General features: G+C 42.0%; 1 long non-coding RNA gene across 1 annotated transcript; it reads right to left on the minus strand.

The window, feature by feature from the left end:
* Positions 1–1,280: 1,280 nt before the first annotated feature.
* Positions 1,281–5,162, minus strand: LOC123057440 (uncharacterized). Its single transcript, XR_006426851.1, has 4 exons — positions 5,035–5,162; positions 4,379–4,590; positions 2,328–2,552; positions 1,281–1,334 (listed from the first exon to the last, which is right to left on the minus strand). It is a non-coding gene; the product is annotated as an uncharacterized lncRNA (long non-coding RNA).
* Positions 5,163–5,798: the final 636 nt, after the last annotated feature.

Below are 5,798 nucleotides of genomic sequence, written 5' to 3' on the forward strand. Positions count from 1 at the left end.
GTACATGAAAATTTGCAAGACCCACAATCTATAGTTCCCCATGGTGAAAGTCAAGGAAGAGGATAATTCCATATGCTAGCTCTGTCTATTGAGTATACAGAACTGTTTCAGTTATTCAATTATGACGCACTCGACAAATCTATCGTCAGTTGCTATTGTCTCTAAGTGATTTATTTCTGTAATTTAAGTCTCAAGCTAGCTGTAGTGCTCTTGTTGATCATTACATGTAATTATCCTTACTATATATTCTTTTCTGTGGTATTATGCAGGATGAAGATGTCCGAAATGAGAAAAGCTGGAGGCTATGGCATTGGGTTCATTGACCCAAATACCATTAATGAAGAGACATGGTCATATGAACATTATAAACAAGAAATAGAGAATAACATGCTAGAGTTCTTGAAGCGCCTCATTACCAATGCAGATATACTACCACTACAAGAAATATGTCAACTTGTGACCTTGACTATTGGTCAATGAAAGGTCATTGTTTTTCATTTCCGACCTTTTTTGACAAAAAACAGAAGGTCAAAAGCTGGCGGTCATAAACTGAAATTAACGACCTTCTCTATGAGAATGTCGTGGACATTTACGACCAAAATATGCCTATTGTTTTGTTTTGTCACTAGCAGCCTCCCCAAGCCACGTAGGCATCCGACGTGGCAATCTGATGTGGCATAAGATTCAGCCCGGTCCAATTCAGTTTTCTACATGAGCCTAGCCCAACAATTCGGCTTTTTAATGTGTTTTTTTCCTGTGTTTTTATTAGCTACATGGGTCTGACCCAGTAATTCAACCCATGTATTATTTTTTAGGCAAGCCCTTTTAATATATGTATTTTATGTTAATTTCAGTAAGCTACATGGGCCTGGCCTACAATTTGGCCTTCTTATTTTCTAGCACAACATTTTGCAATCAATTTATTTTTTATTTCCAACTTTTGTTCCCAGCTCCAGTTTACAGATGGGTCCCAAATGTCAGATTTTTCATGACTTATTAATAAACAATATATATGTATATATCAAACAGACAGAAGAGAGAAAGCATATGAAAATCTTCAAATAATAGCTAAAATAAGTTTATTATAATATGCTATACAGAACAGAACACGTGAAACTACATACACTCATTCACATCACAACAACCAGTTTTCATACAATCATTCACATCACATCAACCAGTTTAACCATCGAATCTTGCATACTCAGGAACTTCAAACTTCACCCAGATCCACACAATCATAAATAATGGGATCTACAAATAGACCGCTCTACCAGTAAAAAAGCTAGCTGCTCTTCAACATGGGTAGAAGTCCTCAACGGAGTTCCATTCACCTACAAGAACAGAATGGATTATCAAGTACTTGCATTCTTCAAGAAGATTACAACCAACATATATATGTACGGGGACATCAGGAAAGCTGATGGAGCAAAATCAAACAACAGATAAATCAAGTAAACAGACCATTTGGAAAAAAATATACTACCAGGCTTGAACATGAGCATAGAAAAGAAAAGATGATTTCAGTGAAATTAAAACTGCCAATGAAAGCTGAATAACAGTTCAGCTGATTAACTCCTAGTATGGAGGAATATCACAAAATTAAACAAGATGGTCGTGCAAGTTTCTATACAAGTATTCGTGATTACGGTTTGTTAACATCGTCTAAATTCTCCAACATGCAAAAAATTAATTAATATATCTGAATGTGCTACCAATGAAGCAAATTCTAAAAGATACACGAACAGGGCTTAATTAGCTAACCATGTCATTCTATAAACACACAGCAAACTCAATGATAACGTGTATAGTTATTACCATATAGTTTCTATATGAGTATTCATGATTTCCTTTTGTCATCGTCGTTTAAATAGCTTGGCGAACATTGACAGCAAAGAAACCCAAAATTTAAGTCAATAGCTTTGTGAGCATGTAGTAGATTGTTCACATCCTAATGAAATACATGGCAAAGAAGCTTTACCATGTAGACAAACACCCACTAACTCAGACGCTACAGGTGCTTGTTTCATCATGTTACAAAGGAGAAGCACAAACCACAACTTTACTCCACACACACACACACACACACGCACACGGACCAGTAGATCAACATGAGGACATAGATTAGACCAAATCCACATAAACAAATCCATACACATAGCAGGATAACTGGATATTGGCCAATTGGTTTGATCAGGAGCAACAGTGCATATTTTCCCTAAACCTAAAATTGCCATAGTGCGTAAATCATGCCACTGGTCAGAGCACAACACCACAATCACCAGTACAAGGCCACCAGAAGCACCACAGAGAGGGATAGAGCTCACCTAGGTGGTTTGTAGCCAAGGAAGAAGCACAGCCGGCCGCGGTTGCGGCAGAGTTACTTGCAACGCATATGCAGATCCTTGGGGCTTGTTGTCTTTACCAACACTTCATCCCACAAAACAACTCCCTTGGCTGCCATGTCACATGCTTCTACTGCCTTGTCCACCATGTCATAGATGCATCCAGAGTAGTTGGACTGAGATCCTCCAGCAGAGGGGCACAACCAACTAACATACAAAAGGAGAAACAGTCACTTTAAACGGTAATAATATTTTAGGTCTGACTAGTACTAAAATCAACAGCATCTGACTCTATATAAAAAATCAACAACATGTTGTAACAGTACGACTGTGCTCCCAATCATAAACAACAAGATTCGGGACATTTATCATGCCAACAATACCACTAGTAGTAGTACCAATGTGTTAACAAAAATTAGGCCAGTAAACTAGGACAAAGCCCCTGCTGCTCTCAAACAGTAGGTCACCGCCATAAGCTTTGATTTCTGGCAACTAGGGGAATTGGATCAATTGCAATTCAAGATGGTGCATTATTTGCTAGTGGCAAAGCAGGTTCGTTTTTACTGGGTACTAACAAAGTTGGTTTTTACTTGGTAGCGGCATAGTAAGTTGTGACATTTAAAAAAAACAGTAAGAAAACCAGCGGCGGCTGCTCCAGCCCGCTGCTCTCCTCCTCGACACCGCCACTGTAAATTTTGCTAGCAATCATCAGCAGCAAGTACAGAGTAAACTGGGACTTTGTTGTAGCTACAGAAACTGAAACAACACACACATCATGGAATTTCATATCATAGCCAACAAATATTTTACCGGAACACAGGGTGTTCTTCTCCGTATTTTAGAAACATGCAAACAAAGGTTTCAGTACAAACAAACAAGTGGAGTAGACAAATTTCAGAACAGAATGTGTTCGCACCGTTTGGTTTATGTGCTTGGTTTATTTAAACAGAAGTTTCTGTATAAACAGAAAAAGGGAGTTAAAAAAATACAGAAACTACATAAGCTGCACATTCAGGTTGTGATACTCCCATCTTCAGTATATGCATGTTGTGATACTCCCATCTTATGCAATTTGACTCGCAGAACAAGAACAAAACTGATTTTGAACATTCGATGCAAAATACGGTAAATACGTCTTGTATCTACTCCTTGGCTACTGTTATTTCAACTGTAAATTTAGCCAGCAATCATCAGCAGCAAGTACAGAGTAAACTGGGACTTTGTTGTAGCTACAGAAACTGAAACAACACACACATCATGGAATTTCATATCATAGCCAACAAATATTTTACCAGAACACAGGGTGTTCTTCTCTGTATTTTAGAAACATGCAAACAATGGTTTCAATACAGTCAAACAAGTGGAGTAGACAAATTTCATAACAGAATGTGTTTCCACCATTTGGATTATTTGCTCGGATTATTTAAACAAAAGTTTCTGTACAAATAGACAAGTGGAGTAGCATGTGTTTACTTTGCATGCTCAAGGTACACTAGTCTGATGAAAACAATATGCTCGAGGTAAATTAGCTTGCATGCTCAGAGTACATTCAGAAATTCTGAACAACATCAAATTGGCTAAATAACTTGGCCTAGAACACCAATCTTAAAGTGAATTTATGAGAGCAGTACATTCATGAAGTTCTACTCTAAATTTTAACTTTCTTTCTATGAATTTTCTGCAGCGCGGTAATATCTCAAAAGAAAACAACACTGTAAACAGGCAATTGACTAAAACCCGGAGTACTATGATAGGGAATACCCACATTCATTTCAGAAATTGGTGTTGGACATACGACAACCCCTTGAAGTACACCTAAATTTATACTGAATTCCTTGCTCTATGACTAAAACCCGGAGTAGAAACATAAGGAATTGAAATGCCTGCATTCATTTCAGCAAGAAAACTAGTAGATCTTGGAGGTTGAAGCACTAAGATTAAGGAGTAACTTAATCAGAAGGGCCTAGCAAGCTAGCACAAGCATCAACAGCCGTTTTAATCAATCAGAAGGGCAGGAGTAGCTTAATCAATACCCTTATCCGTGAATTATAGGTAGGACTCAATATTGGAGGTTCGTGTTGGGCTCTTGGTGGCGCTGCCAGCCTGCCGCCTTCCCTTGGCGCTTGAGTAGGCCGTCAACTCCTTGTTGTACGCCATCCTCATGTTCATACTCATAGCAAAGGCGGCAGACCAGGAGGGCGCACTCATTGCAGGCCTGACCACCTGCGCCTTTCAACTCCTTACCCTGCATCAGCAAGATCAAAACAAGGTTAGTATACAACCCTACGAAATTAAGACAACTTGCCAGGAGACACAGCAATTCCTCATGTATTCATTGATGCTACGTGAGGAAATCATCTGCTTGGCTTAAAGTTGAGACTATGATCATCAATGAATACTAAACAAGGTCCCAATATATCAGTGTGGTCTGGAACAGAAAAATCTCTTAATTGCTCCACCACTCGTCAATTAACAGAGAGGGAAAATGCGCCAAATAAACAAATCCAGCTCGCAACTACGCAACCCCCGCTGTTACCCCTAATCTCGCAACCTAGATCCACTGCCTCGCGCATGCTAGATCCACCGATGCGCGCACCGCATGAAGGAGCTGTGACAAGCAGAGATGACACCGAAACATTAAGGCGTCGAGGCAGGCAGGAAGGGTGAGAGAGGGGGGAGACAGACGTACCCATCATGGTCGGAGATCCGCGGTCACCATGGCCGGAGATGGACGGATGCCAGCGCGCGTGGTGGAGGTCGACGAAGAACCGACATCGTGGTTCAAGCAGTAGATGACGGTGTCGTGGTTGAAGCAGTAGACGATGCAGTAGCAAATCACCAGGGCCATCGCAGCAGGATCCCCCGAGATCTCAGGGGGAAGGGAGGGAGGGAGGTCGCCGGTGGGGGTGGTAGTCCGCCAGCGGCGGGATTGGAGAGGAGTCGGGGGAGGGAGAGGAGTCGGGGGAGGGAGTGGGTCTCTAGCCAGGGAGGGGAGGGGAGGTGGAGGCCATGGTTGTGGTCGCCGACGGTGTTGAAGTGGTGAGCGCCGCCACGGGAGAGAGAGAGGGGACGCTGGAGAGATAGAGAGATGGATGGGTGGGGGCTGGTTGAGAGGAGGTCACCGCCGGCCCATGGGATCGGGGGAGATGAGGTGGAGGGAGGGGTCGGGGAAGAGGATTGGATCGAATCATGGGAGGCTAGAAAGAAAGGAGGCGAGGATTGGATCGAATCGTGGGAGGCAAGAAAGAAAGGAGGTGAGGGGTGGATGGAAAATGACCAGAGGACAAAGCTAGGGTTTCGGGGTTGGTGTGGAAGGGTTGAGGACGGTCGTTGGATCTGCGAGCATCCGACGGCGTATGATGCACGATCCGTGTGATACGTCCACGGACCAATCACAATGAAGTATGATGTTATGACCATCTAAATAGGTCATAGTTGCCTAAAAATAATGTG

Source organism: Triticum aestivum, chromosome 3A (genome assembly GCF_018294505.1).
Source record: "Triticum aestivum cultivar Chinese Spring chromosome 3A, IWGSC CS RefSeq v2.1, whole genome shotgun sequence".
In the NCBI taxonomy this organism is placed as follows: Eukaryota; Viridiplantae; Streptophyta; class Magnoliopsida; order Poales; family Poaceae; genus Triticum; species Triticum aestivum.